We start from the raw sequence: 13,753 nt of genomic DNA, 5'->3' as shown, positions 1-13,753 counted from the left end.
CGTGTCTGCCTCTGTGCCCCTCACACACACGTGTCTGCCTCTGTGCCCCTCACACACACGTCTGCCTCTGTGCCCCTCACACACATGTCTGCCTCTGTGCCCCTCACACACACGTGTCTGCCTCTGTGCCCCTCACACACACGTGTCTGCCTCTGTGCCCCTCACACACACGTGTCTGCCTCTGTGCCCCTCACACACACGTCTGCCTCTGTGCCCCTCACACACGTCTGCCTTTGTGCCCCTCACACACACGTCTGCCTCTGTGCCCCTCACACACACGTCTGCCTCTGTGCCCCTCAATCACTCGTCTGCCTCTGTGCCCCTCAAACACACGTCTGCCTCTGTGCCCCTCACACAGACGTCTGCCTCTGTGCCCCTCACACACACGTGTCTGCCTCTGTGCCCCTCACACACACACGTGTCTGCCTCTGTGCCCCTCACACACACGTGTCTGCCTCTGTGCCCCTCACACACACGTCTGCCTCTGTGCCCCTCACACACGTCTGCCTCTGTGCCCCTCACACACACGTCTGCCTCTGTGCCCCTCACACACACGTCTGCCTCTGTGCCCCTCAATCACTCGTCTGCCTCTGTGCCCCTCAAACACACGTCTGCCTCTGTGCCCCTCACACAGACGTCTGCCTCTGTGCCCCTCACACACACGTGTCTGCCTCTGTGCCCCTCACACACACGTCTGCCTCTGTGCCCCTCACACAGACGTCTGCCTTTGTGCCCCTCACACAGACGTCTGCCTCTGTGCCCCTCACACACATGTCTGCCTCTGTGCCCCTCACACACACGTCTGCCTCTGTGCCCCTCACACACGTGTCTGCCTCTGTGCCCCTCACACACGTGTCTGCCTCTGTTCCCCTCACACACGTGTCTGCCTCTGTGCCCCTCACACACGTGTCTGCCTCTGTGCCCCTCACACACGTGTCTGCCTCTGTGCCCCTCACACACACGTGTCTGCCTCTGTGCCCCTCACACACACGTGTCTGCCTCTGTGCCCCTCACACACACGTCTGCCTCTGTGCCCCTCACACACATGTCTGCCTCTGTGCCCCTCACACACACGTGTCTGCCTCTGTGCCCCTCACACACACGTGTCTGCCTCTGTGCCCCTCACACACACGTGTCTGCCTCTGTGCCCCTCACACACGTGTCTGCCTCTGTGCCCCTCACACACGTGTCTGCCTCTGTGCCCCTCACACACACGTGTCTGCCTCTGTGCCCCTCACACACGTGTCTGCCTCTGTGCCCCTCACACACACGTGTCTGCCTCTGTGCCCCTCACACACACGTGTCTGCCTCTGTGCCCCTCACACACACGTCTGCCTCTGTGCCCCTCACACACACGTCTGCCTCTGTGCCCCTCACACACACGTGTCTGCCTCTGTGCCCCTCACACACACGTGTCTGCCTCTGTGCCCCTCAGACACACGTGTCTGCCTCTGTGCCCCTCACACACACCTCTGCCTCTGTGCCCCTCACACACGTCTGCCTCTGTGCCCCTCACACACACGTCTGCCTCTGTGCCCCTCACACACACGTCTGCCTCTGTGCCCCTCAATCACTCGTCTGCCTCTGTGCCCCTCAAACACACGTCTGCCTCTGTGCCCCTCACACAGACGTCTGCCTCTGTGCCCCTCACACACACGTGTCTGCCTCTGTGCCCCTCACACACACACGTGTCTGCCTCTGTGCCCCTCACACACACGTGTCTGCCTCTGTGCCCCTCACACACACGTCTGCCTCTGTGCCCCTCACACACGTCTGCCTCTGTGCCCCTCACACACACGTCTGCCTCTGTGCCCCTCACACACACGTCTGCCTCTGTGCCCCTCAATCACTCGTCTGCCTCTGTGCCCCTCAAACACACGTCTGCCTCTGTGCCCCTCACACAGACGTCTGCCTCTGTGCCCCTCACACACATGTGTCTGCCTCTGTGCCCCTCACACACACGTCTGCCTCTGTGCCCCTCACACAGACGTCTGCCTTTGTGCCCCTCACACACACGTCTGCCTCTGTGCCCCTCACACACATGTCTGCCTCTGTGCCCCTCACACACACGTCTGCCTCTGTGCCCCTCACACACATGTCAGCCTCTGTGCCCCTTACACACGTCTGCCTCTGTGCCCCTCACACACACGTCTGCCTCTGTGCCCCTCACACAGACGTCTGCCTCTGTGCCCCTCACACACACGTCTGCCTCTGTGCCCCTCACACACGTCTGCCTCTGTGCCCCTCACACACACGTGTCTGCCTCTGTGCCCCTCACACACACGTCTGCCTCTGTGCCCCTCACACAGACGTCTGCCTCTGTGCCCCTCACACACACGTCTGCCTCTGTGCCCCTCACACACACGTGTCTGCCTCTGTGCCCCTCACACACACGTCTGCCTCTGTGCCCCTCACACACACGTCTGCCTCTGTGCCCCTCACACATACACGTCTGCCTCTGTGCCCCTCACACACACACGTCTGCCTCTGTGCCCCTCACACAGACGTCTGCCTCTGTGCCCCTCACACACACGTCTGCCTCTGTGCCCCTCACACACACGTGTCTGCCTCTGTGCCCCTCACACACACGTGTCTGCCTCTGTGCCCCTCACACACACACGTGTCTGCCTCTGTGCCCCTCACACAGACGTCTGCCTCTGTGCCCCTCACACACACCTCTGCCTCTGTGCCCCTCACACACACGTGTCTGCCTCTGTGCCCCTCACACACACGTGTCTGCCTCTGTGCCCCTCACACACACACGTGTCTGCCTCTGTGCCCCTCACACACACGTGTCTGCCTCTGTGCCCCTCACACACACCTCTGCCTCTGTGCCCCTAAAACACGTCTGCCTCTGTGCCCCTCACACACACGTCTGCCTCTGTGCCCCTCACACACACGTCTGCCTCTGTGCCCCTCACACACGTGTCTGCCTCTGTGCCCCTCACACAGACGTCTGCCTCTGTGCCCCTCACGCACATGTCTGCCTCGGTGCCCCTCACACACACGTGTCTGCCTCTGTGCCCCTCAAACACACGTCTCTGCCTCTGTGCCCCTCACACACATGTCTGCCTCTGTGCCCCTCACACACATGTCTGCCTCTGTGCCCCTCACACACACGTCTGCCTCTGTACCACTCACACACATGTCTGCCTCTGTGCCCTTCACACAAGTCTGCCTCTGTGCCCCTCACACACAAGTCTGCCTCTGTACCCCTCACACACATGTCTGCCTCTGTGCCCTTCACACAAGTCTGCCTCTGTGCCCCTCACACACATGTCTGCCTCTGTGCCCCTCATACACGTCTGCCTCTGTGCCCCTCACACACAAGTCTGCCTCTGTACCCCTCACACACATGTCTGCCTCTGTGCCCCTCACACACATGTCTGCCTCTGTGCCCCTCACACACATGTCTGCCTCTGTGCCCCTCATACACGTCTGCCTCTGTGCCCCTCACACACGTCTGCCTCTGTACCCCTCACACACATGTCTGCCTCTGTACCCCTCACACACATGTCTGCCTCTGTGCCCCTCACACACATGTCTGCCTCTTTGCCCCCACACACATGTCTGCCTCTGTGCCCCTCATACACGTCTGCCTCTGTGCCCCTCACACACACGTGTCTGCCTCTGTACCCCTCACACACGTGTCTGCCTCTGTGCCCCTCACACACACGTGTCTGCCTCTGTGCCCCTCACACACACGTCTGCCTCTGTGCCCCTCACACACACGTCTGCCTCTGTGCCCCTCACACAGACGTCTGCCTCTGTGCCCCTCACACACACGTGTCTGCCTCTGTGCCCCTCACACACACGTCTGCCTCTGTGCCCCTCACACAGACGTCTGCCTCTGTGCCCCTCACACACACGTCTGCCTCTGTGCCCCTCACACACACGTGTCTGCCTCTGTGCCCCTCACACACACGTCTGCCTCTGTGCCCCTCACACAGACGTCTGCCTCTGTGCCCCTCACACACACGTCTGCCTCTGTGCCCCTCACACACGTGTCTGCCTCTGTGCCCCTCACACACACGTCTGCCTCTGTGCCCCTCACAAACACGTCTGCCTCTGTGCCCCTCATACATGTCTGCCTCTGTGCCCCTCACACACACGTGTCTGCCTCTGTGCCCCTCACACACACGTCTGCCTCTGTGCCCCTCACACACACGTCTGCCTCTGTGCCCCTCACACACACACGTCTGCCTCTGTGCCCCTCACACACACACGTCTGCCTCTGTGCCCCTCACACAGACGTCTGCCTCTGTTCCCCTCACACACACGTCTGCCTCTGTGCCCCTCACACACACGTGTCTGCCTCTGTGCCCCTCACACACACGTGTCTGCCTCTGTACCCCTCACACACACACGTGTCTGCCTCTGTGCCCCTCACACAGACGTCTGCCTCTGTGCCCCTCACACACACCTCTGCCTCTGTGCCCCTCACACACACGTGTCTGCCTCTGTGCCCCTCACACACACACGTGTCTGCCTCTGTGCCCCTCACACACACACGTGTCTGCCTCTGTGCCCCTCACACACACGTGTCTGCCTCTGTGCCCCTCACACACACCTCTGCCTCTGTGCCCCTCAAACACGTCTGCCTCTGTGCCCCTCACACACACGTCAGCCTCTGTGCCCCTCACACACACGTCTGCCTCTGTGCCCCTCACACACGTGTCTGCCTCTGTGCCCCTCACACAGACGTCTGCCTCTGTGCCCCTCACGCACATGTCTGCCTCTGTGCCCCTCACACACACGTGTCTGCCTCTGTGCCCCTCACACACACGTCCCTGCCTCTGTGCCCCTCACACACACGTGTCTGCCTCTGTGCCCCTCACACACATGTCTGCCTCTGTGCCCCTCACACAAACGTCTGCCTCTGTACCACTCACACACATGTCTGCCTCTGTGCCCTCCACACAAGTCTGCCTCTGTGCCCCTCACACACAAGTCTGCCTCTGTACCCCTCACACACATGTCTGCCTCTGTGCCCTTCACACAAGTCTGCCTCTGTGCCCCTCACACACAAGTCTGCCTCTGTGCCCCTCACACACATGTCTGCCTCTGTGCCCCTCATACACGTCTGCCTCTGTGCCCCTCACACACAAGTCTGCCTCTGTGCCCCTCACACACATGTCTGCCTCTGTGCCCCTCACACACATGTCTGCCTCTGTGCCCCTCATACACGTCTGCCTCTGTGCCCCTCACACGTGTCTGCCTCTGTGCCCCTCACACACACGTGTCTGCCTCTGTGCCCCTCACACACGTGTCTGCCTCTGTGCCCCTCACACACACGTGTCTGCCTCTGTGCCCCTCACACACACGTGTCTGCCTCTGTGCCCCTCACACACACGTCTGCCTCTGTGCCCCTCACACACATGTCTGCCTCTGTGCCCCTCACACACACGTGTCTGCCTCTGTGCCCCTCACACACACGTGTCTGCCTCTGTGCCCCTCACACACACGTGTCTGCCTCTGTGCCCCTCACACACACCTCTGCCTCTGTGCCCCTCACACACGTCTGCCTTTGTGCCCCTCACACACACGTCTGCCTCTGTGCCCCTCACACACACGTCTGCCTCTGTGCCCCTCAATCACTCGTCTGCCTCTGTGCCCCTCAAACACACGTCTGCCTCTGTGCCCCTCACACAGACGTCTGCCTCTGTGCCCCTCACACACACGTGTCTGCCTCTGTGCCCCTCACACACACACGTGTCTGCCTCTGTGCCCCTCACACACACGTGTCTGCCTCTGTGCCCCTCACACACACGTCTGCCTCTGTGCCCCTCACACACGTCTGCCTCTGTGCCCCTCACACACACGTCTGCCTCTGTGCCCCTCACACACACGTCTGCCTCTGTGCCCCTCAATCACTCGTCTGCCTCTGTGCCCCTCAAACACACGTCTGCCTCTGTGCCCCTCACACAGACGTCTGCCTCTGTGCCCCTCACACACACGTGTCTGCCTCTGTGCCCCTCACACACACGTCTCTCTCTGTGCCCCTCACACAGACGTCTGCCTTTGTGCCCCTCACACACACGTCTGCCTCTGTGCCCCTCACACACATGTCTGCCTCTGTGCCCCTCACACACACGTCTGCCTCTGTGCCCCTCACACACGTGTCTGCCTCTGTGCCCCTCACACACGTGTCTGCCTCTGTTCCCCTCACACACGTGTCTGCCTCTGTGCCCCTCACACACGTGTCTGCCTCTGTGCCCCTCACACACGTGTCTGCCTCTGTGCCCCTCACACACACGTGTCTGCCTCTGTGCCCCTCACACACACGTGTCTGCCTCTGTGCCCCTCACACACACGTCTGCCTCTGTGCCCCTCATACACATGTCTGCCTCTGTGCCCCTCACACACACGTGTCTGCCTCTGTGCCCCTCACACACACGTGTCTGCCTCTGTGCCCCTCACACACACGTGTCTGCCTCTGTGCCCCTCACACACGTGTCTGCCTCTGTGCCCCTCACACACGTGTCTGCCTCTGTGCCCCTCACACACACGTGTCTGCCTCTGTGCCCCTCACACACGTGTCTGCCTCTGTGCCCCTCACACACACGTGTCTGCCTCTGTGCCCCTCACACACACGTGTCTGCCTCTGTGCCCCTCACACACACGTCTGCCTCTGTGCCCCTCACACACACGTCTGCCTCTGTGCCCCTCACACACACGTGTCTGCCTCTGTGCCCCTCACACACACGTGTCTGCCTCTGTGCCCCTCACACACACGTGTCTGCCTCTGAACCCCTCACACACACCTCTGCCTCTGTGCCCCTCACACACGTCTGCCTCTGTGCCCCTCACACACACGTCTGCCTCTGTGCCCCTCACACACACGTCTGCCTCTGTGCCCCTCAATCACTCGTCTGCCTCTGTGCCCCTCAAACACACGTCTGCCTCTGTGCCCCTCACACAGACGTCTGCCTCTGTGCCCCTCACACACACGTGTCTGCCTCTGTGCCCCTCACACACACACGTGTCTGCCTCTGTGCCCCTCACACACACGTGTCTGCCTCTGTGCCCCTCACACACACGTCTGCCTCTGTGCCCCTCACACACGTCTGCCTCTGTGCCCCTCACACACACGTCTGCCTCTGTGCCCCTCACACACACGTCTGCCTCTGTGCCCCTCAATCACTCGTCTGCCTCTGTGCCCCTCAAACACACGTCTGCCTCTGTGCCCCTCACACAGACGTCTGCCTCTGTGCCCCTCACACACACGTGTCTGCCTCTGTGCCCCTCACACACACGTCTGCCTCTGTGCCCCTCACACAGATGTCTGCCTTTGTGCCCCTCACACACACGTCTGCCTCTGTGCCCCTCACACACATGTCTGCCTCTGTGCCCCTCACACACACGTCTGCCTCTGTGCCCCTCACACACACGTCTGCCTCTGTGCCCCTCAAACACACGTCTGCCTCTGTGCCCCTCACACAGACGTCTGCCTCTGTGCCCCTCACACACACGTGTCTGCCTCTGTGCCCCTCACACACACGTCTGCCTCTGTGCCCCTCACACAGATGTCTGCCTTTGTGCCCCTCACACACACGTCTCTGCCTCTGTGCCCCTCACACACGTGTCTGCCTCTGTGCCCCTCACACACACGTCTGCCTCTGTGCCCCTCACACACACGTCTGCCTCTGTGCCCCTCACACACACGTGTCTGCCTCTGTGCCCCTCACACACACGTGTCTGCCTCTGTGCCCCTCACACACACGTGTCTGCCTCTGTGCCCCTCACACACACCTCTGCCTCTGTGCCCCTCACACACGTCTGCCTCTGTGCCCCTCACACACACGTCTGCCTCTGTGCCCCTCACACACACGTCTGCCTCTGTGCCCCTCAATCACTCGTCTGCCTCTGTGCCCCTCAAACACACGTCTGCCTCTGTGCCCCTCACACAGACGTCTGCCTCTGTGCCCCTCACACACACGTGTCTGCCTCTGTGCCCCTCACACACACACACGTGTCTGCCTCTGTGCCCCTCACACACACGTGTCTGCCTCTGTGCCCCTCACACACACGTCTGCCTCTGTGCCCCTCACACACGTCTGCCTCTGTGCCCCTCACACACACGTCTGCCTCTGTGCCCCTCACACACACGTCTGCCTCTGTGCCCCTCAATCACTCGTCTGCCTCTGTGCCCCTCAAACACACGTCTGCCTCTGTGCCCCTCACACAGACGTCTGCCTCTGTGCCCCTCACACACACGTGTCTGCCTCTGTGCCCCTCACACACACGTCTGCCTCTGTGCCCCTCACACAGATGTCTGCCTTTGTGCCCCTCACACACACGTCTGCCTCTGTGCCCCTCACACACATGTCTGCCTCTGTGCCCCTCACACACACGTCTGCCTCTGTGCCCCTCACACACATGTATGCCTCTGTGCCCCTCATACACGTCTGCCTCTGTGCCCCTCACACACACGTCTGCCTCTGTGCCCCTCACACAGACGTCTGCCTCTGTGCCCCTCACACACACGTCTGCCTCTGTGCCCCTCACACACACGTGTCTGCCTCTGTGCCCCTCACACACACGTCTGCCTCTGTGCCCCTCACACAGACGTCTGCCTCTGTGCCCCTCACACACACGTCTGCCTCTGTGCCCCTCACACACGTCTGCCTCTGTGCCCCTCACACACACGTCTGCCTCTGTGCCCCTCACACACACGTCTGCCTCTGTGCCCCTCATACATGTCTGCCTCTGTGCCCCTCACACACACGTGTCTGCCTCTGTGCCCCTCAAACACGTGTCTGCCTCTGTGCCCCTCAAACACACGTCTGCCTCTGTGCCCCTCACACACACACGTCTGCCTCTGTGCCCCTCACACAGACGTCTGCCTCTGTGCCCCTCACACACACGTCTGCCTCTGTGCCCCTCACACACACGTGTCTGCCTCTGTGCCCCTCACACACACGTGTCTGCCTCTGTGCCCCTCACACACACACGTGTCTGCCTCTGTGCCCCTCACACAGACGTCTGCCTCTGTGCCCCTCACACACACCTCTGCCTCTGTGCCCCTCACACACACGTGTCTGCCTCTGTGCCCCTCACACACACACGTGTCTGCCTCTGTGCCCCTCACACACACACGTGTCTGCCTCTGTGCCCCTCACACACACACGTGTCTGCCTCTGTGCCCCTCACACACACCTCTGCCTCTGTGCCCCTCAAACACGTCTGCCTCTGTGCCCCTCACACACACGTCTGCCTCTGTGCCCCTCACACACACGTCTGCCTCTGTGCCCCTCACACACGTGTCTGCCTCTGTGCCCCTCACACAGACGTCTGCCTCTGTGCCCCTCACGCACATGTCTGCCTCTGTGCCCCTCACACACACGTCTGCCTCTGTGCCCCTCACGCACATGTCTGCCTCTGTGCCCCTCACATACACGTCTGCCTCTGTGCCCCTCAATCACTCGTCTGCCTCTGTGCCCCTCAAACACACGTCTGCCTCTGTGCCCCTCACACAGACGTCTGCCTCTGTGCCCCTCACGCACATGTCTGCCTCTGTGCCCCTCACACACACACGTGTCTGCCTCTGTGCCCCTCACACACGTGTCTGCCTCTGTGCCCCTCACACACACGTCTGCCTCTGTGCCCCTCACACACGTCTGCCTCTGTGCCCCTCACACACACGTCTGCCTCTGTGCCCCTCACACACACGTCTGCCTCTGTGCCCCTCAATCACTCGTCTGCCTCTGTGCCCCTCAAACACACGTCTGCCTCTGTGCCCCTCACACAGACGTCTGCCTCTGTGCCCCTCACACACACGTGTCTGCCTCTGTGCCCCTCACACACACGTCTGCCTCTGTGCCCCTCACACAGATGTCTGCCTTTGTGCCCCTCACACACACGTCTGCCTCTGTGCCCCTCACACACATGTCTGCCTCTGTGCCCCTCACACACACGTCTGCCTCTGTGCCCCTCACACACATGTCAGCCTCTGTGCCCCTCACACACGTCTGCCTCTGTGCCCCTCACACACACGTCTGCCTCTGTGCCCCTCACACAGACGTCTGCCTCTGTGCCCCTCACACACACGTCTGCCTCTGTGCCCCTCACACACACGTGTCTGCCTCTGTGCCCCTCACACACACGTGTCTGCCTCTGTGCCCCTCACACACACGTCTGCCTCTGTGCCCCTCACACAGACGTCTGCCTCTGTGCCCCTCACACACACGTCTGCCTCTGTGCCCCTCACACACACGTGTCTGCCTCTGTGCCCCTCACACACACGTCTGCCTCTGTGCCCCTCACACAGACGTCTGCCTCTGTGCCCCTCACACACACGTCTGCCTCTGTGCCCCTCACACACGTCTGCCTCTGTGCCCCTCACACACACGTCTGCCTCTGTGCCCCTCACACACACGTCTGCCTCTGTGCCCCTCATACATGTCTGCCTCTGTGCCCCTCACACACACGTGTCTGCCTCTGTGCCCCTCAAACACGTGTCTGCCTCTGTGCCCCTCAAACACACGTCTGCCTCTGTGCCCCTCACACACACGTCTGCCTCTGTGCCCCTCACACACACACGTCTGCCTCTGTATCCCTCACACAGACGTCTGCCTCTGTGCCCCTCACACACACGTCTGCCTCTGTGCCCCTCACACACACGTGTCTGCCTCTGTGCCCCTCACACACACGTGTCTGCCTCTGTGCCCCTCACACACACACGTGTCTGCCTCTGTGCCCCTCACACAGACGTCTGCCTCTGTGCCCCTCACACACACCTCTGCCTCTGTGCCCCTCACACACACGTGTCTGCCTCTGTGCCCCTCACACACACGTGTCTGCCTCTGTGCCCCTCACACACACACGTGTCTGCCTCTGTGCCCCTCACACACACACGTGTCTGCCTCTGTGCCCCTCACACACACCTCTGCCTCTGTGCCCCTCAAACACGTCTGCCTCTGTGCCCCTCACACACACGTCTGCCTCTGTGCCCCTCACACACACGTCTGCCTCTGTGCCCCTCACACACGTGTCTGCCTCTGTGCCCCTCACACAGACGTCTGCCTCTGTGCCCCTCACGCACATGTCTGCCTCTGTGCCCCTCACACACACGTGTCTGCCTCTGTGCCCCTCACACACACGTCTCTGCCTCTGTGCCCCTCACACACACGTGTCTGCCTCTGTGCCCCTCACACACATGTCTGCCTCTGTGCCCCTCACACACACGTCTGCCTCTGTACCACTCACACACATGTCTGCCTCTGTGCCCTTCACACAAGTCTGCCTCTGTGCCCCTCACACACAAGTCTGCCTCTGTACCCCTCACACACATGTCTGCCTCTGTGCCCTTCACACAAGTCTGCCTCTGTGCCCCTCAAACACATGTCTGCCTCTGTGCCCCTCATACACGTCTGCCTCTGTGCCCCTCACACACAAGTCTGCCTCTGTACCCCTCACACACATGTCTGCCTCTGTGCCCCTCACACACATGTCTGCCTCTGTGCCCCTCACACACATGTCTGCCTCTGTGCCCCTCACACACATGTCTGCCTCTGTGCCCCTCATACACGTGTCTGCCTCTGTGCCCCTCACACACGTCTGCCTCTGTACCCCTCACACACGTCTGCCTCTGTACCCCTCACACACATGTCTGCCTCTGTACCTCTCACACACATGTCTGCCTCTGTGCCCCTCACACACATGTCTGCCTCTTTGCCCCCACACACATGTCTGCCTCTGTGCCCCTCATACACGTCTGCCTCTGTGCCCCTCACACACACGTGTCTGCCTCTGTGCCCCTCACACACGTGTCTGCCTCTGTGCCCCTCACACACACGTGTCTGCCTCTGTGCCCCTCACACACACGTCTGCCTCTGTGCCCCTCACACACACGTCTGCCTCTGTGCCCCTCACACACACGTGTCTGCCTCTGTGCCCCTCACACACACGTGTCTGCCTCTGTGCCCCTCACACACACGTCTGCCTCTGTGCCCCTCACACACACGTCTGCCTCTGTGCCCCTCACACACACGTGTCTGCCTCTGTGCCCCTCACACACACGTCTGCCTCTGTGCCCCTCACACAGACGTCTGCCTCTGTGCCCCTCACACAGACGTCTGCCTCTGTGCCCCTCACACACGTGTCTGCCTCTGTGCCCCTCACACACACGTCTGCCTCTGTGCCCCTCACACACACGTCTGCCTCTGTGCCCCTCATACATGTCTGCCTCTGTGCCCCTCACACACACGTGTCTGCCTCTGTGCCCCTCACACACACGTGTCTGCCTCTGTGCCCCTCACACACACGTCTGCCTCTGTGCCCCTCACACACACGTCTGCCTCTGTGCCCCTCACACACACACGTCTGCCTCTGTGCCCCTCACACACACACGTCTGCCTCTGTGCCCCTCACACAGACGTCTGCCTCTGTGCCCCTCACACACACGTGTCTGCCTCTGTGCCCCTCACACACACGTGTCTGCCTCTGTGCCCCTCACACACACACGTGTCTGCCTCTGTGCCCCTCACACAGACGTCTGCCTCTGTGCCCCTCACACACACCTCTGCCTCTGTGCCCCTCACACACACGTGTCTGCCTCTGTGCCCCTCACACACACGTGTCTGCCTCTGTGCCCCTCACACACACACGTGTCTGCCTCTGTGCCCCTCACACACACGTGTCTGCCTCTGTGCCCCTCACACACACCTCTGCCTCTGTGCCCCTCAAACACGTCTGCCTCTGTGCCCCTCACACACACGTCAGCCTCTGTGCCCCTCACACACACGTCTGCCTCTGTGCCCCTCACACACGTGTCTGCCTCTGTGCCCCTCACACAGACGTCTGCCTCTGTGCCCCTCACGCACATGTCTGCCTCTGTGCCCCTCACACACACGTGTCTGCCTCTGTGCCCCTCACACACACGTCTCTGCCTCTGTGCCCCTCACACACACGTGTCTGCCTCTGTGCCCCTCACACACATGTCTGCCTCTGTGCCCCTCACACACACGTCTGCCTCTGTACCACTCACACACATGTCTGCCTCTGTGCCCTTCACACAAGTCTGCCTCTGTGCCCCTCACACACAAGTCTGCCTCTGTACCCCTCACACACATGTCTGCCTCTGTGCCCTTCACACAAGTCTGCCTCTGTGCCCCTCACACACAAGTCTGCCTCTGTGCCTCTCACACACATGTCTGCCTCTGTGCCCCTCATACACGTCTGCCTCTGTGCCCCTCACACACAAGTCTGCCTCTGTGCCCCTCACACACATGTCTGCCTCTGTGCCCCTCACACACATGTCTGCCTCTGTGCCCCTCATACACGTCTGCCTCTGTGCCCCTCACACACGTCTGCCTCTGTACCCCTCACACACATGTCTGCCTCTGTACCCCTCACACACATGTCTGCCTCTGTGCCCCTCACACACATGTCTGCCTCTGTGCCCCTCACACACAAGTCTGCCTCTGTGCCCCTCACACACATGTCTGCCTCTGTGCCCCTCATACACGTCTGCCTCTGTGCCCCTCACACACAAGTCTGCCTCTGTGCCCCTCACACACATGTCTGCCTCTGTGCCCCTCACACACATGTCTGCCTCTGTGCCCCTCATACACGTCTGCCTCTGTGCCCCTCACACACGTCTGCCTCTGTACCCCTCACACACATGTCTGCCTCTGTACCCCTCACACACATGTCTGCCTCTGTGCCCCTCACACACATGTCTGCCTCTTTGCCCCTCACACACATGTCTGCCTCTGTGCCCCTCATACACGTCTGCCTCTGTGCCCCTCAC

The sequence above is a fragment of the Eucyclogobius newberryi genome, unplaced genomic scaffold (genome assembly GCF_026437365.1).
Source record: "Eucyclogobius newberryi isolate DKJ021-1_F unplaced genomic scaffold, fEucNew1.0.hap1 SCAF_15, whole genome shotgun sequence".
Lineage (NCBI taxonomy): Eukaryota > Metazoa > Chordata > Actinopteri > Gobiiformes > Gobiidae > Eucyclogobius > Eucyclogobius newberryi.
This window is presented reverse-complemented; position numbering follows the sequence as displayed.